General features: G+C 42.6%; 1 protein-coding gene across 3 annotated transcripts in view; it reads left to right on the forward strand.

Annotated features, from left to right (window-relative positions):
• Positions 1-24,207, forward strand: part of LOC106584901 (kremen protein 1) — a 124,473-nt gene that overhangs the window by 51,436 nt on the left and 48,830 nt on the right. The gene's annotated exons all lie outside the window — the stretch shown is intronic.

Genomic DNA, 24,207 nt, shown 5'->3' on the forward strand with positions numbered 1-24,207 from the left:
TCAAGGGATCTGAATACTTTCAGAATGCACTGTGTATTTAAAACCAAATACTTTTAGACTTTTACTCAAGTAGTAGTATTTTACTAGGTGACTTTCACTTTTACTCTTAAGGTATTGTTTACTCAAGTAATACACTTGGGTACTTTTTCCACCACTGCAAAGGCCTACAATCTAGTGGACTCATTGAACCCAGTAGCTAGCATTGAAGTATTTCCCCACTTAAAAGCCCCTTAAACATTTCCGAAGTCTAAGTCATGGCCATTGATCTTGAGAGACTTCTAGTAAGTTGCTAAGTCCATAGATATAGGAAAAATTGTATTTCCCCACCACCACTTAAAAAACAATTTAAAACATTTCCTAAGTTAAGTCATTGCCATAAAGTCCTAAAGCAACAATGCTTTGAAGTGGCCGAGGACTGGTTTGTTTTTGCTTTGCTTGGATTGGGATTCCTACTATTTATGAGCGGGATACATAGAGGCTGTGTCCCAAATGGCACCCTATTCCCTATATAGTGCATTACTTTTGACCAGGGCCATAGGGGCACAGCCAGAGAGGGTAGGGGAAGTCTTTCACCCACAGCACATTAAGAATATATTGCTCCTGACAAGCAATGTGAAAAAGGACATCTTTATTTTTTGGAGCCTAGCCCATTGCGTGATCCTTGCACAATAAACATTTCATGATTCAGGCTATTGACAACTCACCACTTCGTAAATCTAGTTGGGTTAGCTTTATTTGGCACCTTATCTAACCCCTTCTCTCTCTTTTTCTCTCTTTCTGTCCCTCATCAGCATCAGTATTGGGACTGGATTGGCTACTTCACACTGAATAGATGAGCGATGGCATTTACGAGTGGCTCAGTTACACAGTCACGCCTCTTTTGTTATTGCCTTGCCTTATCCTGGCTGGCATTTCCCCGAACAAGGCTGAGTGAATTAGGGAGTGGGAGAGAGGAGAATGTAAGGCTTCCGTGTTTCAGTCTCTATCTTCCCTCCTCTGTCCCTTTTTCTCTCTCTCGCTGTCTCTGTCTCACTCATTTCAATTTCAATTCAGTTTCAATTCAATTTCAATTAATTCAATTGCAATTCAATTTCAATTCAATTTCAATTCAGAGGCTGTATTGCCATCAGAAACACGTTTACATTGCCAAAGCAAGTGAAATAAACAATTAGAAATATCAGTAACATTACACATTCTCTCTCTCTCAATTCAATTCAATGGGCTTTATTGGCATGGGAAAAAAGTTAAATAAACAGTCAAAAATTAACAGCAAACATTAGACTCAAAAGTTTCAAAGGAATATATACATTTCAAATGTCATATTATGGCTATGTACAGTGTTATAACAATGTGCAAATAGTTAAAGTACAAAAGGGAAAATAAATAAACATAAATATGGGTTGTATTTACAATGGTGCTTGTTCTTCACTGGTTGCCCTTTTCTTGTGGGCGTAGGTCACAAATCTTGCTGCTGTGGTGGTACACTGTGGTAATTCATCCAATAGATGTGGGAGTTGATCAAAATGTGATTTGTTTTCAAATTCTTTGTGGGTCTGTGTATGTGTCTTTAATATGGTCATACATTTGGAAGGAGGTTAAGAAGTGCAGCTCAGTTTTCACCTCATGTTGTGGGCAGTGTGCACATAGGCATACCTGGCTTTCAAGAGAAAACAGGCTATGGGGGCCTTTCTCAATATCACGGCTATGCTCACTGTCTGTACATAGCCAAAGCTTTCCTTAAGTTTGGATCAGCCACAATGGTCAGGTATTCTGCCACTGTGTACTCTCTGTTTAGGGCCAAATAGCATTCCAGTTTGGTCTGTTTTTTGGGAAATTCTTTCCAATGTGTCAAATAATTATCTTTTTGTTTTCTCATTTGTGACTCGTTTTAGGAAACTAGGCGTTTGTCGCTCGTCACTACTTCACAGGAGAGCCATTTAAATGTGAACTTTTTTTAAACTCAAAATGTGTTTCTTTTTGGCAGAAATGCCTTCTGGAACATGTGAACTTTCATGTGCCTTAATAACAAACGTGTATGCCATTTGTAAATATAAAATTGTTACATTACAAGCCTAGTTGGTTTAGCCACAGAAAAAGTCAACAACCTTCCTGCTAGCCATGATTGGCTGAGATAATGAATGGGCTGAACATGCTGAGAAATGAGTTCGGATTGGTCTGCCATGTAGAATGCTTCTGTCTTTTTGAGCTTGTCAGTAGGTAATCCTTTCTAACACACTTTAAAAATATATATATATATCATGTAGTAGAACTGCATAAGTGTTGCTCTCCACTTTCTGGAGGACCGAGTTTTGAAATGAGTGGAATTAAGGGCAACCATGGAATCCGTGATGGAGAGGGAGAAGCGTCCATCCATGTATATGGCTAAGATAGTCTAGCTAGCTACATTTTTAGATATTATACGTTTCTAATTTTGTAAAAAGTTGTTTTCATTTCATGTTAAAGTGTACCGTTAGCTAGCTAATGTTAGCTGGCTGTCTTGCTAGCTAACATTACGTGTATGATCTGTGTAGTAATATTATTTGTATCTCAGAGCCAGTTGCTTGGCTAGTTATAGCCTAATGTCATCTAGCTAACATTGAACCTGGTTGGTGGTTCATTGTTTAGCTAGCTAGCTAGCTACATGTCTTAACAAAAGACTCCACTATGCAAGTAACCATTTCAATAGAATGTTCATGATGTCACTGCGACAACTGTTGATAGAAGTAGCTGGTAAATGCACTATGGCTTTCTACTCCGATTTCAGAGCACTCTTGTCTGAGTATGCCAGAGCGCAGAATAACTGACAAATTTATGAATGCTCAACACCGTTGAATATGGCCGGTGTCAGTAAACGTTGGCAAAAAAGCGTAATGAAATTGTTGCCAGCAGCACAGTTGCAGTCACCAACACTCTGGATAACATAAAAACAGCCTAACCAGCTCTGCTAGGGTGAGTAAAATGGTCAGAGTGAGCTGTTCTCTCATTTGTGTCTGGAAGTAGCTAGCAAGCTAGCCAACGTTAGCCAGTTAGCTTGGGTGCTTGACTGCTGTTAGGACAGAACGCTCAGATCAACCCTACTCCTCTGCCTCACATGCGAATCCTTAAAGAGATGGGTGGGGCTCATGCTTAAGAGAGCGTGAACGATGCTGAGTGGGTGTAGACAAAGAGCTCAACCAGTAGGTGTACCAAAGCATTCTAAAGCCATTTTCTCAAAAGTGAGTATACAAGTTTATCAACTTTCAAAGCAGAATTACTTTTCCATTGTTCCTCAACTGTAGTGTATAATACACCATTTTCTAGCTCTGAGTCTCTACTTTTATCCAATGTAAAAAACACAATTTCAAATGTTGCTACATAAGATCAAATTGAGCCGGTCGGTCACATTTGGTTTGGTCTAATTGTGTTGCTGTCCTGGGGCTCTGTTCACAAACATAGCCAGACACCACAGAGCCCCAGGACAGCAACACAATTAGACCCAAACCCAGCCAGCTGGTCCTGGGGCTCTGTGGGGTCTGGTTGTGTTTGTGAACAGAGCCCCAGGACCAGCTTGCTTAGGGGACTCTTATCTAAGTTAATATCCAATTTGTAAGTCGCTCTGGATAAGAGCGTCTGCTAAATGACTTAAATGTAATGTAAATGTTAATCTCTCTGTAGGTGATGGCTCTGTTATGGAAGGTTTGGGAATCGCTTCACTTTAGGTAATTCTAGAATTTAACATCTCTTTTCTGGATTTTGATAATTAATGGGTATCAGCCTAATTCTGCTCTACATGCATTATTTGGTCTTTTACTTTGTACACAAAGGATGCTTTTGCAGAATTCTGCATGCAGTCTCAATTTGGTGTTTGTCCCAATTTGTGAATTCTTGGTTAGTGAGCTCACAACTGATTCAAGTATTTTTTGTCAGATCCTAATTGGGATGTCTAATTTTATGTTCCTTTTGATTGCGTAAAAGGCCCTTCTTGCCTTGTCCCTCAGATCGTTCACAGCTTTGTGGAAGTGGTGCTGATTTTTAGGCCGAGGTAGGTCTATTTTTGTTGTGTGCTCTAGGGCAACGGTATCTTGATGGAATTTGTATTTGTGGTCCTGGCAACTGGACCTTTTTTGGAACGCCATCATTTTTGTCTCACTGAGAATTACTGTCAGGGCCCAGGTCTGACAGAATCTGTGCAGAAGATCTCGGTGCTGCTGTAGGCCTTCCTTGGTTGGGGACAGAAGCACTAGATCATCAGCAAATGGTAAACATTTGACTTCAGATTCTAGTAGGATGGTCTCTCTCTCGCGCTCTTGTTCTGTGTGTGTGTGTGTGTGTGTGTGTGGTGTGTGTGTGTGTGTGTGTGTGTGTGTGTGTGTGTGTGTGTGTGTGTGTGTGTGTGTGTGTGTGTGTGTGTGTGTGTGTGTGTGTGTGTGTGTGTGTGTGTGCGTGTACGCTCGTGTGTGCTCGTGTGTGTGTGTGTGTCCGTGTGTGTGTGTTAAGTGCATGCATGGGCCTGTGTGTGTGTGGAGTTTCTGAAGTCCCTACCACATGGAGAAGACTCTTTCTGTTCAATCCATTTGGTTTGATGGAAGGGTTGGTTGATTGGATATGTAAATGTCTAGCCAGATCGGAAATTGACTTGGACTGAAGAATTTGGAATGCAAAATACCTGATTTACATCATGGGCATCTTTCAAATTTAAATTCAAATCTCCAGTACTCTCTCTACCTTGCAACTCTCTGTCTCCTTCTCCATTTTATCTCCCTCCCTCTCTCCCTTTCTCTTTCTCCCTCTCTTCATCCCTTCATCTTCCACGTTTTTTCTCTCACTCACTGTCTTTGTCTTAGTTTATTTCTCCCTCTCTCTACATCCTTCCCTGGCGCAGGTTTTTACTGTGTTGGGAATGGCTGGATAGGGCCTCCGCTGGATCTGGAGCTGCACTGTAGCTGGTAAGATTGAGACGGAGGGAAAGAGAAGGAGGGAGAGGATGGGGCGACGGGCTGTCTGATTCCAGGGCCAAGGGAGTTTTTATACAAACCAGAGCAAGTTGGGGCTGAGGCCAAAGCACAGGTGAAGTTTTAAGGACAGGAATCATTACATTTCTTTCCTTTAAGGTGGTGGCTGCGAATATGGAGTTTTCGCCCATGGCCCATCCAGAATCCTCTTTCTCAAAGCTATGGATCTGAATCACATTCTGCGCTTTTGTTATTTTACGCACACAATCACATGTCTTCTCACCGTCTTCTGAACACTCAACCAATTTTAACGATATGATGATGTAGACTATGTCTGTGCCTCATATTTCTGAACAGCTGGATTAAAAACCCAGTGGCGATTTAAACAAACATTCCAAATATATATATATACAGTACTAATCAAAAGTTTGAACACCTACTCATTCAAGGATTTTTCTTCATTTGTACTATTTTCTACATTGTAGAATAATAGTGAAGATATCAAAACTATGAAATAACACATATGGAATTATGTAATAACCAAAAAGTGTTAAACAAATCAAAATATATTTTCTATTTTAGATTCTTCAAAGTAGCCACCCTTTGCCTTGATGACAGCTTTGCACACTCTTGGCATTCTCTCAACCAGCTTCCTGTTGTGACAAGGTACGGGTGGTATACAGAAGATGGCCTTATTTGGTAAAAGACCAAGTCCATATTATGGCAAGAACAGCTCAAATAAGCAAAGAGAAATGACAGTCCATCATTACTTTGAGACATGAAGGTCAGGAACATTTCAAGAACTTTGAAAGTTTCTTCAAGTGCAGTCGCAAGAACCATCAAGCTCAATGATGAAACTGTCTCTCATGAGGAACGCCACAGCAAAGGAAGACCCAGAGATACCTCTGCTGCAGAGGATAAGTTCATTAGAGGTAACTGCACCTCAGATTGCAGCCCAAATAAATGCTTCACAGAGTTTAAGTAACAGACACATCTCAACATCAACTGTTCAGAGGAGACTGGATGAATCAGGCCTTCAAAGTCAAATTGCTGCAAAGAAACCCCTACTAAAGGACACCAACAAGAAGAAGAGACTTGCTTGGGCCAAGAAACACAAGCAATGGAAATTAGACTGGTGGAAATCTGTCCTTTGGTCTGATGAGTCCAAATTTTAGATATTTGGTTCCAACCGCTGTGTCTTTGTGAGTAGGTGAACGGATGATCTCCGCATGTGTGGTTCCACCGTGAAGCATGGAGGAGGGGGAGTGGGGTTGCTTTGCTGGTGACACTGTCTGTGATTTATTTAGAATTCAAGGCACACTTAACCAGTATGGCTACCACAGCATTCTGCAGCGATACGCCATCCCATCTGGTTTGCGCTTAGTGCGCTTATCATTTGTTTTTCAACTGGACAATGACCGAAAACGCACTTCCAGACTGTGTAAGGCTGTGTAAGGGCTATTTGACCAAAAAGGAGAGTGATGGAGTGCTGCATCAGATGACCTGGCCTCCACAATCACCCGACCTCAACCCAATTGAGATGGTTTGGGATGAGTTGGACCGCAGAGTGAAGGAAAAGCAGCCAACAAGTGCTCAGCATATGTGGGAACTCCTTCAAGACTGTTGGAAAAGCATTCGTCATGAAGCTGGTTGAGAGAATGCCAAGAGTGTGCAAAGCTGTCATCAAGTCAAAGGGTGGTTACTTTGAAGAATCTAAAATAGAAAATATATTTTCATTTGTTGAACACTTTTTTTGGTTACTACATGATTCCATATGTGTTATTTCATAGTTTTGATGGCTTCACTATTACTCTACAATGTAGAACATATTAAAAATAAAGAAAAACCCTTGAATGATTCGTTGTGTCCAAACTTTTAACTGGTACTGTATATACACTGCTCAAAAAAATAAAGGGAACGCTAAAATAACACATCCTAGATCTGAATGAATGAAATAATCTTATTAAATCCTTTTTTCTTTACATAGTTGAATGTGCTGACAACAAAATCACACAAAAATAATCAATGGAAATCCAATTTATCAACCCATGGAGGTCTGGATTTGGAGTCACACTCAAAGTGGAAAACCACACTACAGGCTGAACCAACTTTGATGTAATGTCCTTAAAACAAGTAAAAATGAGGCTCAGTAGTGTGTGTGGCCTCCACGTGCCTGTATGACCTCCCTACAACGCCTGGGCATGCTCCTGATGAGGTGGTGGATGGTCTCCTGAGGGATCTCCTCCCAGACCTGGACTAAAGCATCCACCAACTCCTGGACAGTCTGTGGTGCAACGTGGCATTGGTGGATGGAGCGAGACATGATGTCCCAGATGTGCTCAATTGGATTCAGGTCTGGGGAACGGGCGGGCCAGTCCATAGCATCAATGCCTTTCTCTTGCAGGAACTGCTGACACACTCCAGCCACATGAGGTCTAGAATTGTCTTGCATTAGGAGGAACCCAGGGCCAACCGCACCAGCATATGGTCTCACAAGCGGTCTGAGGATCTCATCTCAGTACCTAATGCCAGTCAGGCTACCTCTGGCGAGCACATGGAGGGCTGTGCGGCCCCCCAAAGAAATGCCACCCCACACCATAACTGACCCACCGCCAAACCGGTCATGCTGGAGGATGTTGCAGGCAGCAGAGCGTTCTCCACGGCGTCTCCAGACTCTGTCACGTCTGTCACGTGCTCAGTGTGAACCTGCTTTCATCTGTGAAGAGCACAGGGCGCCAGTGGCGCAACCCCCACCTGTGGACGTCGGGCCCTCATACCACCCTCATGGAGTCTGTTTCTGACCATTTGAGCAGACACATGCACATTTGTGGCCTGCTGGAGGTCATTTTGCAGGGCTCTGGCAGTGCTCCTCCTGCTCCTCCTTGCACAAAGGCGGAGGTAGCGGTCCTGCTGCTGGGTTGTTGCCCTCCTACGGCCTCCTCCACGTCTCCTGATGTACTGGCCTGTCTCCTGGTAGCGCCTCCATGCTCTGGACACTACGCTGACAGACACAGCAAACCTTCTTGCCACAGCTCGCATTGATGTGCCATCCTGGATGAGCTGCACTACCTGAGCCACTTGTGTGGGTTGTAGACTCCGTCTCATGCTACCACTAGAGTGAAAGCACCACCAGCATTCAAAAGTGACCAAAACATCAGCCAGGAAGCATAGGAACTGAGAAGTGGTCTGTGGTCACCACCTGCAGAACCACTCTTTTATTGGATGTGTCTTGCTAATTGCCTATAATTTCCACCTGTTGTCTATTCCATTTGCACAACAGCATGTGAAATTTATTGTCAATCAGTGTTGCTTCCTAAGTGGACAGTTTGATTTCACAGAAGTGTGATTGACTTGGAGTTACATTGTGTTGTTTAAGTGTTCCCTTTATTTTTTTGAGCAGTGTATAATGAAGGCTACAACCTTCTCTGTCTGTTGTATCGTATATTGTTGTAGCACAAGCAAGACGCAGTCTACACCACAGGAGGTTGGTGGCACGTTGATTGGGGAGGATGGGCTCATGGTCACGGCTGAAAGGGAATAAGTGTAATGGTATCAAATACATGTGTTTGATGAGCCATCCTCCCCTCAGCAGCCTCCACTGGTCTACACATTGAATTGGGGCAAAACTATCAGTGTTTTGTGTGATTTAGATCATTTTTATAGTTGTGCTGCCAAATAGCCAGAGTTTCTGAAAAAATAACACTACCACTGACTGCATACCTGCCTCCCAGTAGCCAATGTTTGCACATTAAATCGCTTTTGACTGCCTGTCTGTGTCTTGTCTAGTTTGATATGCCGCTGCTTTCCTAAATAGCTGCATGCAAGCGAAATCCCCTCCTAGAAAATAACCGCTAGACTGCCTGTTGTGTCGTGCTTATGTTGCAATACATTACAGTTAAAACAGACAAAGAACTATGTCTGTTCATACTGTCTTTCGTGCACAAGCGGCAGCAGAGTCATGGGGTGGGCACTGAGCCAAAGTGTGTGCGTGGGGGACAAGAGAAGCAGGTGGAATGGGGGTGGACTTACGAGGAGCGAGGGGGGAATCGTAAACCGTGCTCCCATCCCATTGTTGGCTTTTCCCCATACTGATTTAGTTGAAAGGGGTCTGTGGCTCCATGGCAGTGTGCAAAGAGGGTCTCTAATAGCCCTCACATTTCATCTTTATAGCCGTCAGTAAAACAGCCCAGTGAAAACAGGGAGAGATGGGGTTATATGGGGCAGAGGGAAATGTCATATTAATTACAGAAAGGGAGAGAAAAGCTGCATTAAATGTCAAGAGAACTCGTGTCTCTCCGGAGAGAGACACAGTTAGATTCGACCTCGCACAACGCATTTCAAATACTGACACTGACTGACATCAGGAATGTAAGAGCATACTGTTACAGCAAAGTGCCCTCAGTTTTCAGGTGAAGACATACCTCACTTCATTAATAAATTAAATGTAAATTAAACCAAATTAAAGGGGAGTTTTGTACATAGCCTACACACAGCTTTAACCTTTATTAAAGCCAGGTTGCCCCAAGTTGTCAGAAGACCTCTTGTTGAAGAGAGACATGGCCTGAGCTGGTGTTGTGCTGCTGCCACTGGCATAACGTAGTTTCTCTGGACCCCCCTGCAAGGCAGACTGGAGTTTGCCCCCCCCCCCCAAAAAAAAATGTTTTGATTGAATGTGTCAGCCAAACAGCCACTCACATTACCGATCGATGTCCATGGTGCTGAAATCGTTGCCTTGACCGCGGCTTTTGTTCACCGATATCCCCTTATACTTTCAATCAGTGGAATTGTTTCTTTTTCAAGGCCTGAGGCCTTTTTCAGTCATATTCCTGAATCCCAAGAAACAAATACTTACCTCTCTAGTAAATATGGAAATTAAAAGGTTCAGGAATGACTTTTTCAAGGGTTACTGTCAAGATGATTTATTAAATATATTTTTTTATAAAGATTGATGATAGGCACATGGGCCCCCAGAGCTTGTGCCCCCCCCCCCCCTTTTACCTTTATCAGGGCCAATAAGGCTTCCGTCAAAAATAGTTCACTAAATAGGGAATACTGTAGGTTGTCATTTGGGACACAGCCCATTAATGTGTTGGTGTAATGTGTGCGATGGTTCAGTGGGAGGTTAACTGGTTTTAACACCTGTTTCCGGGTTATTAGTATGCAGGTTTGCAGACAGTGTGTAAGTTATGGGTGTTCAGTGAGGTGTAGTATAGGCCCATAGCTGTCTTCTATAAGGCTGATAATGGCCATGTTGTCATTTACTGTGATGTGAGGTGAATGAGATCAAGGAGATGTGGTCAGTCTCCCACATATGTATATGCACAGTGCCAAATGTATTTGAATGTCTGCTTACACTTGGACTCCAACATACATGTACACTGAATAAAAATATAAACGCAACATGCAACAATTTCAAAGATTTTACTGAGTTACATTTCATATAAGGAATTCAGTCAATTTAAGTAAATTCATTAGGCCCTAATCTATGGATTTCACGCGACTGTGAATACAGATATGCATCTGTTGGTCACAGATACGTTAAAAAAAAGTTGGGGTGTCGATGAGAAAACCAGTCAGTATCTGGTGTGACCACCGTTTGCCTCATGATGCGCGACACATCTCCTTAGCATAGAGTTGATCAGGCTGTTGATTGTGGCCTGTGGAATGTTGTCCCACTCCTCTTCAATGGCTGTGTGAAGTTGCTGGATATTGGCGGGAACTGGAACACGCTGTCGTACACGTTGATCCATAGCATCCTAAACAAGCTCAATGGGTGACATGTCTAGTGAGTATGCGGGCCATGGAAGAACTGGGACATTTTCAGCTTCTAGGAATTGTGTACAGATCCTTGCGACATGGGGCCGTGCATTATCATGCTGAAATATGAGGTGATGGCAACGGATGAATGGCACAACAATGGGCCTCAGGATCTTGTCACGGTATCTCTGTTCATTCCAATGGCCATCGATAAAATGCAATTGAGTTTGTTGTCCGTAGCTTATACCTGCCTATACCATAACCCCACTGCCACCATGGGGCACTCTGTTCACAACATTGACATCAGAAAACCTCACCCACACGATGCAATACATGCTGTCTGCCATCTGCCCAGTACAGTTCAAACCCGGGATTCATCCGTGAAGAGCACACTTCTCCAGTGTGCCAGTGAACCATCGAAGGTGAGCATTTGTCCAGTGAAGCCAGTTACAACACTGAACTGCAGTCAGGTCAAAACCCTGATGAGGACAACGAGCACGCAAATGAGCTTCCCTGAGAGTTTGTGCAGAAATTCTTTGGTTGTGTGGGGGGGGGGGGGGGCGCTGTTGGAAGCCAAGGATGTAGAACGCGTTTCGCTATCGCTCCTGACTTAGTGGCCAAATTTATATATACAACCTTGCAAATTTGTATATATTTCTGTTTGGCCAGGCGTCTGAAGAGACCTCTAAACAATTCAGATCAAGTTTGAGAAATGGAAGTTTGTAATGTCGCCTACCCAGCCAAAAACGGAGTCTGCAAGAGCAGGCCGCAGCAATCCGTGATGGGCACCCTCAAAACCGATATTTTCAGTAAAACTGACTATCTCTCTACCAATCTCAGGTCAGAGATATCAATGCTCAAAGACGAGCTTAAAAAATCTTTAGAGAGTATACAGAATAAGCTCGACGCACACGGAGTGGCCTTATCGGAGCTGGAGCGCGGTGCTACAGGCCACAGCACTCGCATTAACGAGCTAGAGGCTAGCGTTGGCTCATTAACAACTAGGGTGGCATACCTCGACAATAGATGCGAAGATATGGAAAGTAGAATGTGGAGGAAAAACATTAGTCTACTGGGAATACTGGAGGGAGTGGAGGGCCCAAGACCGACGGAGTTCATGGCCCAGCTGCTTCAGGAGCTGTTCGGTCTGGAGGAGAAGCCGACCCCGGGATGGAGAAACTCCGCGACCATTTGTCATCAGGGTGCATTTCTTTCATGTCCGCAATGACATACGGAGGAGATCGGGAGAAGCATCTCCTCTCCTCTACAAGGGTGAAAGAGTCTCGATATTTGCGGACTACACCACGGCTGTGGCTAAGAAACGGGCTAGCTTTGGAGCTGTGAAGCGCCAGCTACACGCCTGCCCGGGCGTGAAGTTCGGCCTCATATACCCTGCGGTGACTTTACCAGGCGGCTCCACGCACAGATTCGAGGACCCGGCCTTAGCGGCCGATTTCATCAACAAGAACGTGAAAGCGGCTGTTGTACCACATGGTGTGGAACAAATGGTTGGTTAGCTGGTCTTCTTAGCAGGCTAGTTAGCAAGTCGGCTGGCAGACTGGTTGGCTAGCGAACCCAACTTTGCTGGGTTCTTCGACACTTGAATGTCATTCTCTTTTTTATTTTTATTTTTTCATTTCCAACTCATGTTGGTGAGTATACAGTTGACTCCCCGCTATAATGTGATACAATGCGGGAGAGTATGTATGTATGTATGTATGTATGTATGTATGTATGTATGTATGTACTATTCCACTCACATTATTGTTTTTTATTTGTATCATTAATATTTTATTTTGATCTAAGCCACCTCTAATGCCAATATCTGTCTGTTTTCATGGTTCAGTCGTAGTTTTACCATTTGTATTGGGCTTAAACCTCTCTTAACCAAGGTTAGTTTTCTGTAGACTCTGCTGGGGACCAATCTATGTATGTTTGGTTTACTCTGGTTAAATGGTCACACATTTCAGGTATCACAGAGTAAGAGTTATCAAGCTTTGCTAGAAACTTTTTTTGTATTTAGGGTTTTGCTTGCATCTCAGTTGGGGAGATGCTTTGGCAAGGGAGGTTGTGAGGGAAGGGGTTTTTCCCTCTTTATTTGTATATCGTTTTTATATGTTTTTTGTGCTTCGTCGCTTGTCTTTGTTTTTGAAATTTGCGCTATTAGGTTCAACTAAGATCTTTAGTTTACATTGTGCCTTGTCCTTTACACGTCCTCTCTCTCTTAAGACATGACAGCCTAGTGTAGCCCATCCGGCTGTGATCCGGCTAATTTTCTTACTTGGAACTGCAGGGGCATAAATAACCCATTTAAACATAGTAAGGTGCTACACCACCTTCATCAATTGGAAGCTCACATCATCTTTCTCCAAGAAACTAATCTAAAGGTATCACAACACTCAAGTCTTAGGTGCAGATGAGTGGGTCAGGTGTTCCATTCCTCATTTCAGAGTAATGAAAGAGGGTTGGCTATTTAACTTCACAGATCGGCACCTTTTACATATTCTAATGTGATCGCAGATCCCCATGGTAGATACATAATTGTCAGTGGTAGGCTGCTCAATACGAATGTACTTCTTGTTAATAATTAGGCTCATAATTAGGACAATGGGGATTTTTTTCAAATTGGTTCTCTCTAAACTCCCCGATATGTCTTCCCATATGTTGATCTTAGGTGGTGACTTTAACTGTTGGTTAGATCCACATTTGGATCGATCTTCTACTAAACCTTCTACCTTGTCAACCTCAGCTAGAGTTTATTTATTTATGTCTGAATTCGCAGTTTCAGACCCTTGGAGAATGTTTAATCCTTCTGGAAAAGCATACTCTTTTTTTCTCTTCGGTTCACCACACTTTTACGCACATAGACTACTTCTTTGTAGATGACAGACTTCTCCATTCCATATCTTCATGTTCACATAATCAAATTGTTGTATCTGACCACGCCCCTGTTACTATGGAAGTAGTCTTTCAATCTGTTGACAATCTGCGACTGCCTTGGCGGCTAAATACTCAACTGCTCAGTAATGAACACTGTCAATTTTGTTTTGGGTCAAATCGACTTTTTCACGAGTACAAATAGAATCCCAAACATCTCTGCGTCTACTCTCTCGGATACTTTGAAAGCTTATATCAGAGGTGAAATTATTTCCTACACTGCACATGAGAACAAACTGAAAAAGGATAGTCTATCTATGTTAACACGCTGTATTGCCCAATTAGATAACATTTATGCCATTTCACCATCTCCGGATATTTATAAGGAATATTTAACTTTGCAAGCAGAATATGACACATTATTAACAGACCAGGTTACTGAACTGCTTGTCAAGTCTAGGAGCACTTACTATGAACAAGGAAATAAAGCCAGTACGTCAACTATCATCATCGCACCAGATTCCTAAAATTCGTACATCGTCTGGGATATCATTAGACCCTAGGGGGATCAATGATGAGTTCAAGAGATTTTACCAGTCTTTATATACTTCTGAAAGTAAAGCAGATACATTGCAATTGGATGATTTCTTCCACTCACTTGCTGTGCCTTCTGTCAGCCGGGATTTGGTTAAAAAAATAGAGCAGCCGATCACTGTTGAAGAATTGTGTAATGCTGTCAAATCCCTTCAATCTGGGAGAAGCTCAGGGCCTGACGGCTACTCGGCAGAGTTTTATAAAAAGTTTATCTCCAAAATAGCCCCTATTCTAATTGAAATGTACAATGAAGCATTTGTAAATGGTGCTCTCCCACAGACTCTCGCTCAGGCAACCATTTGTCTTGTTCTTTAAAAACACTAAGACCCTCTTGACTGTGTATCATACCGTCCAATTAGCCTGCTAAATGTTGACTATAAAATTCTAGCCAAACTTCTGGCAATGCGTCTGGAAACAGTCCTCCCATCAATTATCTCTCCGGATTTAACAGGATTTATTAAACACTCATTCTTCAATCTTCGATGATTATTTAATATTATATATAATCCTTCTGTCGCCAATGCCTCTGAAGCCATTATATCCCTGGATGTGGAGAAAGCATTTGACCGGGTGGAATGGAAATACCTTTTTACACTCTAAATAAATTCGGCTTTGGCTCCAAATTCATGACTTGGATAAGACTTCTGTACTCATCCCCTCAAGCCTCTGTCAGGACGAATAACACTCAATCAGACTGCTTCCCTTTGCAACAATCGACACGCCAGGGTTGCCCTTTAAGTCCCTTACTGTTTGCCCTCGCCATAGAACCACTTGCAATAGCACTTCGCTCCAACCCCATCAAAGGTATAGTCAGATACAGACACGAACACAAAATGTCTTTATATGCAGATGATTTATTATTATACACATCCAACCTTTCTGTTTCTGTTCCTGCTGCACTTGCTACTTTCACATCCTTCGGTCACCTATCAGGGTATAAACTGAATCTTTACATAACTTGCCATTTAAAATTGCTCACAGTAGTTTTATTTATCTCGGGGTACATGTCACAATCAGATTTGAAAACCTTTTTCAAGCCAACTTTGCTCCTCTTCTAACCTGTACTAAGGACGATTTGGAACGCTGGTCTTTGCTACACCTCTCCTTAGTCGCAAGAAGTAATTATATTAAAATTAATACTCTCCCTAATTCTTATATCTCTATCAGTGCCTACCGATTTTTCTTCCCAATACATTTTTCAAAAACATTGACGGCCTAATTCTACCTTTTATATGGGACAAAAAGCCCCCTACGATACGAAAACAGCTTTTGCAGAGGCCCAAACCAGATGGCGGTCTAGCTCTACCGGATTTCACATTCTATTATTGGGCCGCTAACCTTAGTATCATTCAGTACTGGTTACAGAGCAGAGAGATATTCCCATCCCCAATTTGGCTAGAGATGGAGGCCGCCTCATCTATACCGCCATCATTGTCTTCCCTCGCTCACTCCTCCGTTACAGGCCCTGACTCCTCCTTCACCAAAAATATATGTGTCAAAACAACATTGAAGATCTGGAATCAATTTAGGCGCCACTTTGGGTTTCAGACAAGCTCTTCTTTTGCTCCGGTAGCCTCAAACCCAGCTTTTCCCACATCTATGGTTGATGGTGCTTTCTCAACATAGTCTCAGTATTAAAAGATTCAGAGAACTCTATATTAACAATACATTTAGTACGTTTGAACAATTATCAGCTAAATTTGGTCTCCCCAGACATCATTTCTTTAGGTTCGGAGTCCGGAGTTATGTCCACAGCATAGGGCCCCGATTCCCCACCCTTCCTGGTGAAACACAGTTTGACACATTTCTTATCCCACTTCCTACTCTGAAAGGCCCTTGTCAGTAATCTATAGTCAAATTTGCTCACTACAAACCACCTCATTAAACAATATTAATTCCTCATGGGAGGAGGAACTGGGTGAGGAAATATCTGATGAACTATGGGAAGGGGCACTCAAAAAGGTAGATACCTCTTCTATTTGCGCTCGACACGGTCTCATTCAATGCAAACTCATTCATAGGGCCCACTGGACCAAAGCAAGATTATCCAAGATTTACAAGGATGTGAACCCTAATTGTGTACGATGTAACCAGTCTCCTGCTAATCATGTACACATGTTTTGGTGTTGCCCATCTCTTGTTGGTTTCTGGAAAGACATCTTTAGCACACTCTCAGAATTAAGCGGCACACAGCTCGAGCCAGACCCTTTTATTGCATTATTTTTGGGTTTCCTTACCCACAATACAATTGACCAAAATGAATAAGGATGTAATTGCCTTCGTCACTTTGTTAGCGAGACGATTAATTTTACTTAGATGAAAATCCTCCACCCCCTTCTCATGCTCTTTGGATTAAATCCGTTTTGAATTGCATAAAGTTGGAAAAAATTTAACACACATTCAATGGGTCTATAGACAAATTCTATGCAATGTGGGCTCCCTTCTTTTCTTATGTTAAACAACTACATTTCCCTGCAGTTCCAGAGTGGTGTATATTTATATATTGGTGAAGTAAGAGGCCTGGTATGTGTATACACAACATCTCGGATGTTAAAGACTGTATCTGTGCTAGTTGACCTGTAACAATTGTATCAAAATATATATTTTTTCTAGTCTTTTTATTTTTTTTATTAGTCTCTCTCTTTGTTTTGCTGTATTGTTGTCTTTGATGTGTTGTTTTATATTACCAAATAACTTACAAGTGCAATTATGTTGTAAATGCTGGTGTTGAAAATCAATAAACAAAGAAAAAAAATGTAATTATTCCATTGTGCAAACCCACAGTTTTATCAGCTGTTTGGGTGGCTGTTCTCAGAAGATCCCGCAGGGGAAGAAGCCGCATGTGGAGGTCCTGGACTCGTGTGGTTACACATGGTCTACGGGTGTGAGGCCGGTTAGACGTGCTGCCAAATTCTCTAAAAATGAATCGGCTTATGGTAGAGAAATGTAACATTACATTTTCTGGCAACAGCTCTGTTGGACATTCCTGCATTTAGCATGCTAATTGCACGCTCCCTCAAAACTTGAGACATCTGTGGCATTGTGTTGTGTGACAAAACTGCACATTTTAGAGTGGCCTTTTAATGTCTCCAGCACAAGGGGCACCTATGTAATGATCATGCTGTTTAATCAGATTACTGATATGATACACACCTGTCAGGTTATTGAATCAGTTTATTGATACACACCTGTCAGGTGGATGGATTATCTTGGGAAAGGAGAAATGCTCACTAACAGGGATATAAACACATTTCTGCACAAAATATGAGCAAAATAAGATTTTTATTTTGGGTATGGAACATTTGCAGGACGTTTTATTTCAGCTCATGAAACATGGGACCAACACTTTACATGTTGCAGCATTTATATTTTTGTTCAGTGTATGTTTGTGCATTCAGAAAATATTCAGACCCTTAGACATTTTCCACATGTTGTTATGCTACACCCTTATTCAATTTGTTTCATCAGTCTACACACAACAGCCTATAATGACAAAGAGAAAACAGGTTTTTAGACATTTTTGCAAATGTATTAAAAATAAAAAACAGAAATACCTTACATTTACATAAGTATTCAAACCATTTGCTATGGAACTAAAAAATGAGCTCAGGTGCATCCTGTTTCCATTGATCATCCTTGAGATATTTCTACAACTTGATTGGAGTCCATCTGTGGTAAATTCAATTGATTGAACATGATTTGGAAAGGTATACACCTGTCTATACAGTTGACAGTGCATGTCAGAGCAAAAACCAAGCCATGAAGTCGATGGAATTATCCGTAGAGCTCCGAGACAGGATCACAGATCTGGGAAGGATACCAAAACATTTCTGCGGCATTAAATGTCCCCAAGAACACAGTGGGATCCATCATTTCTTAAATGGAAGAAGTTTGGAACCACCAGCTCTTCCTAGAGCTGGCCGCCCGGCAAAATTGAGCAATCGGGGGAGAAGGGCCTTGGTCAGGGAGGTGACCAAGAACCTGATGGTCACACTGACAGAGCTCTAGAGTTCCTCTGTGGAGATGGGAGAACCTTCCAGAAGGACAACCATCTCTGCAGCACTCCACCAATCAGGCCTTTATGGTAGAGTGGCCAGACGGAAGCCACTCCTCAGTAAAAGGCACATGACAGCCGCTTGGAGTTTGCCAAAAGGCACCTAAAGGACTCTCAGACCATGAGAAACAAGATTCTGTGGTCTGATGAAACAAAGATTAAACTCTTTGGCTTGAATGCCAAGCCTCACGCCTGGAGGAAACCTGGCACATCCCTACGGTGAAGCATGGTGGTGGCAGCATCATGCTGTGGGGATGTTTTTCAGCGACTGGGAGACTAGTCAGGACGGAGGCAAAGATGAACGGAGCAAAGGACAGAGAGAACCTTGATGAAAACCTGCTCCAGAGCGCTCAGGACATCAGACTGGGGCAAAGGTTCACCTTCTAACAGGACAATGACCCTAAGCACACATCCAAGAAAACACAGGAGTGGCTTCGGGACAAGTCTCTGAATGTCATTGAGTGGCCAGCCAGTGTCATTGAGTGGCCAGTCAATGTCATTGAATGTCATTGAGTGGCCAGCCAGAGTCCGGACTTGAGCCCTATCAAACATCTCTGGAGAGACCTGAAAATAGCTGTGCAGCGACACTTGTAGCGTCATACCCAAGAAGACTTGAGGCTGTAATCGCTGCCAAAGGTGCTGCAACAAAGTTAAGGTGATATTTCCGTTTTTATTTTTTATAATTTAGCAAACATAAAAAAAAACAGTTTTTGCTTTGTCATTATGGGGTGTTGTGTGTAGATTGATGAGGGAAAAAACTATTTAATACATTTTAGAATAAGGCTGTAACGTAACAAAATGTGAAAAAAGCCAAGGGGTCTAACTACTTTCCCAATGCACTGTATAGGCTAGCACAGTGTTAAACATACAGTACATGAACAAAAGTATGTGGACACCTGCTCGTCGAACATCTCATTCCAAATTAATATGGAGTCGGTCCCCCTTTGCTGCAATAACAGCCTCCACTCTTCTGGGAATGCTTTCTACTAGATGTTGGAACATTGCTACGGGGACTTGCTTCCATTCAGCCACAAGCATTAGTGAGGTTGGGTGATTAGGCCTGGCTCCCAGTTCGCGTTCCAATTCATCCCAAAGGTGCTGAGGTCGGGGCTCTGTGTCAAGTTCCCAGTCAAGTTCTTACACACCGATCTCGACAAACCATATTTGTATGGACATCGCTTTGTGCATGGGGGCATTGTCATGCTGAAACAGGAAAGGGACTTCCCCAAACTGTTGCCACAAAGTTGGAAGCACAGAATCGTCTACAATGTCATTGTATGTTGTACTGTAGATACCCTTTAATTCAACTAGGCACATGTAATTGCAGAGTTTGGTAAACACATTGCCACTGGATTGATGCAAATTATCATGATATCAGTTTACCAGGTAGGCATAAGTAACTTTGTAGGTAATTGAGAAGGTATTTGGGAAAGCCTTTACATCTACCAGAAGACGGTTATCATAAGAAGGGACATCAAACATTCAGCCTGCTGCACAGACCCTTTGGACGCTCTAATAATAATAATAATAATAAATAATTGATTATATTTATATAGCGCTTTTCTACCAACTGAGGTATTCAAAGTGCTTTGCATAGTAGGGGGAAACTCACCTTATCCACCACAAATGTGCGGCACCCACCTGGATGATGCACGGCAACCATTTTTGTGACAGGATGCTCACCACACATCAGCTTTCAGGTGGAGAGATGAGGAGTGATATATGCCAATTAGGAAAGAGGAGGATGATTAGGTGGCCATGATGGAATGGGGCCAGGTTGGGAATTTAGCCATGACACCGGGGTTTACACCTCTACTCTTACAATAAATGCCATGGGCTTTTTTTGTGACCACAGTCAGAGATGACCACGGAGAGCTCTAGTCTAGAGCGCCTGGAGAAATTGTGCTTAGGAGCATTTTTAAACTCTCTCCATTGCTAAAGTATGAAGAAATAGAAGTAATTGCTGTAAAAATATTTGAGTGTGCTATGTTTACTATCATCATATATTCAAATATATAATTAATGTGACATATTTGTGACATATATTACGCTAATTTCCTATGGTGGACAAAACGTGTTACATTTCACAAGCTTGCAATTTCACCACATAACATTTTGTGGAATTACATCAGATTGGGGCTGTGTATAGTCCGTCACAGCCAGGACTTATAACGCCGTTGTCATTTTCAAATTGAAATGGCACAGACAATTTGTGGCACTCTCTGTGTAAAAGTCGCTGGCCACAAACTAATACACGGATTTGACAGTGAATCTATCACTCAAATGAAAGCCAATCCCTGTCACTATTTGGAACTCTCTCTCTCTCGCTCTCTTTCACTCACTCACTCACTCACTCACTCACTCACTCACTCACTCACTCACTCACTCACTCACTCACTCTCTCCTTCTCTCTGTCTATCTCTTTGCTCTCGAGGGAAATTGACAGTCAGCCTCTGATCCTCTCCTGACCTCAAAACCTAAACCAAACAAGCCTCTCAAACCCTCTTCAAAAGTTTTACACTGTCATTTTACGAAGGGGTTTTCAACTATCATATTTTCTCTGTGGCTTCAGTGAGTGGCCAAATACTACGCTAATACAATTTAAAATACCTTCAGCATTTGCTTTAGTCTGAGTCACAGATGTGTGGGGTTTGCAGCTGTAGGACTCTTCTATTGGTTCCAATGCAACAGGCAAGCTCAAACAAGCACATTATTTCAAATAGTGTTTGAACCCAGCTCTGAACCGCAGGCTAGTGGCTTGCTAATAGCATGAGTCCTGGGTGAACAGACCGACCGCCTCACACAGAAAAGCATGTTATTTCCAGCCCAGCTCTATGCTGCTCAGCATTGCAGGTTTTCTCCTCTCTGATGTTGACGATTCAGAGCTTTTTATGGCTATGCCGTGCCAGATATTTTTAAGTTTATCATACATTTTATGATTAGGGTTACTTGGAAAATGGTTATTAAAGAAAAGTCTTTTGAACAGCGGCCAGCGGGGAACAGCTGTTTTTCTCTGTTCTCAGATGTAAGCCACACTGCCCAGTTAAAACACTGCCTAGCAGCTAGCTAAAACAGAGGAGTTAAACACAGACACAAACACAGTACACCCCCCCTCCTGCCAGCCCCCCCACACTACACTACACACACACACACACACCAAATCCATACGCCCCTAGAGCTACTATATCAGAGCCAGAGCATCTCCACTTAGGCAGCGGTCTTTCTCTGTACTAAAAGGTTAAAATTATGGATTTTCTCTCCCTACCACAGCCCATTCTCCACCTGTCCTCTCCATCCTCCATGTCCCCTCTCACCTCCACACCTCGAGGTTGGGGATAATGCCTCTCCTCTTTCATGTGGGTTTACCCATTCATTCACCCCTCTCCTCACCTCCACCCCCTCCCTCCCTCCATCACAGGGGGTTCAGGGCCAGAGACAGGGCCAGAAAACTGAACGTTTGTTGATCAAAGCTACCGGTTGTGTGTGTGTGTGTGTGTGTGTGTGTGTGTGTGTGTGTGTGTGTGTGTGTGTGTGTGTGTGTGTGTGTGTGTGTGTGTGTGTGTGTGTGTGTGTGTGTGTGTGTGTCTAAGCAAGTGATGTGTGTGTTCAGGATGATGCCCTCCTGAGGCTGTGATTAGGTTAATTAGATTATTGACTATAGGTGATGGATAACCTCATATCATATAGAGCAGTTTGACAGGTCCAATGTGTGTTTGTGTGTTTGTGTGAGTGCATTGGTGTAGAGTAGTGTGTGTGTGTGCGCTTATGTGTGCGTGTTTCTATTTGCGTGCATGTGCGTTTGTACATTTGCGTGTAACTTGTGTTTGTTCCCTAGAGATTTGAACCTAGCTACCTCTCTATCTTTACCGTCATCATAGTATCCCCTCCACCCAGACAAACAGGTGTCAGCCCCAACAGCCCCAGAGACTGGGTGTATTACCATAGAGATAATGGAGAAGATCAGGCTAGAGCACGTGACACACTCATTCCACGGAGGGTCGAGTGTCTGCGGGTTTTCGCTCCTCCCTTGTACTTGATTGATGAATTCAGGTCACTAATTAGTAAGGAACTCCACACACTTGGTTGTCTTTGGCTTAATTGAAAGGAAAAACTTAACACCTGCAGACACTAGGCCCTCCATGGAATGAGTTTCACAACCCTGGACTAGAGTGTCCCAATCCGAGTGGAAAACAAGTACTGTGTTTCCTGTGTGCGTGGCAGGCTGCACTTTACACTAAATTTACATGGAAATAATGGAAATGAAAACAATTCCGGGGTTTCATATTTAGGGTATGAGATACGAGAAAGAATATATGGCTGCATAGTCAGATAGAGTGCTAAATGGCACCTTATTACCTACATAGTGAACTACTTTTGAATCGGGTCAAAAGTCGTGCACTATATAGGGAATAGGCTGCCATTTGGGAGACGAGTCCACGGTTAGGAGGAAGAGAGGGATTATTTTCTCCTAACGGAGGAAAAAAAAAGATCCAAATGTCCATAGTACATAGCTCGACTTCAACCCCATCCCTAGGTTAAAGCTTCCCCTTACGAACAAAAACAATCCTCTGTTCCTGAAACGACATCTTGCTCAAAAACCTTTTTCTGCCCTGTGAAAGGAGAGGAAGAGACCCTGGAAAGTGTTTTTTATAGGAGAAGAAAAGGAATGGAAACGCCCTTCCGCATTTCCCCCACAATAGGGCTGAAATGGGATAGCTGAGGCCCCGGGCTTTTTTACAATGAAGAACGTCAAAAGAGAATAGAAAAGAAGAGAATAGGTCCCGGGCAATTACAGTCAGAGCTGAGAAAAGGACAACAGTAATGCTCCTAAAGAAGATCCTTCCTCCGTTGACCTAGGATGGGTTTTTTGTTGCCCTGTGCACCTTATTGAAAAAAAGGCTCCACACTAGGCTTTGGCGGTATACCGGACAGTATATACCGTATACCTGGGTATCTGGAAATAGCCACGGGATGGTTTTTCATTACCGTCAATATCGTTGAAACAATTTTGTTGACGTTTATTTTATACATTTGAATATTTGTAGCTACTTAAGTTAAACACATGCAGTCAACTTGTGCAATAAGTTAGGAGATAAAGAAGATTGCGTTCTTCATTTCACCTGTCACATAATTTTTAATTATACAACTTACCGGTAGTCCCCAAGCTCTTGGTGTTTGTTTACAAGCACACAACAACGAGAGACCGGAGTCTTGTGAGTCACTCACTGTTGTGCACCATTCGCAAGGTATCTTATATCTATTAAGTAACATTTCTAAAATGTGCTAAATGTCGTGAGGTTGTGCATTTGGTTTGCTAATTTAGTAGCTAATTAGCTATCTAGCTAAGTGGTTAGCTTCTTCCAAAATCAAGCTTCGCTTGGTAACAGCAGAGAATCCAGTCCTGGATCAAGAGCCTTGCTGTCTAATATTTGTTTTGTGCGTTCCGCAAACTGTAAGTAGCATTCTGGAGTCACTTATATAACTTTATAAGCTGGGATGTCTGTCCTGTACAGACACTGCATAAAATGTTGGCAATGCGCTCGTTAGCATTTAGTTAGCATTTAGTTAGCATTCTCTATGGGATTTGAGATGTACTTGTTAGCTTTGTTAACCTTCAGATTACAGAGGATCAGTGGGGTTTGAAAATAGCGCCCCTTGTGTTCAGTGCAAGGTCGGTACGTTATGGTATGACAATCTGGATACCGCCCAAGCCTAATCCACACACTGGGATATGTGCTCCAAAGGGTGTCTATGTAGCTATTTATTACGTAATTAACAGTTTATAACCTTCTTATAAACCCTTTTCAAACTCTTCATTAAACCCCTTATAAAGGGTAAGAGAAGTAGTAAAATTAATTGAACAAAGCACACAGACAGTATAGACAGTTCACAGAAACTAACAGTTGCTCAAAGGCCCTGTCTGGATGTGTGTATGTTCTCCCTCCCTTCCCGTCAGTGAAACCAAAACAGCCAAAGCGCCACGGGGGACAAAAG

The sequence above is a fragment of the Salmo salar genome, chromosome 24 (assembly GCF_965601325.2).
Source record: "Salmo salar chromosome 24, fSalSal1, whole genome shotgun sequence".
Taxonomy (NCBI): Eukaryota; Metazoa; Chordata; class Actinopteri; order Salmoniformes; family Salmonidae; genus Salmo; species Salmo salar.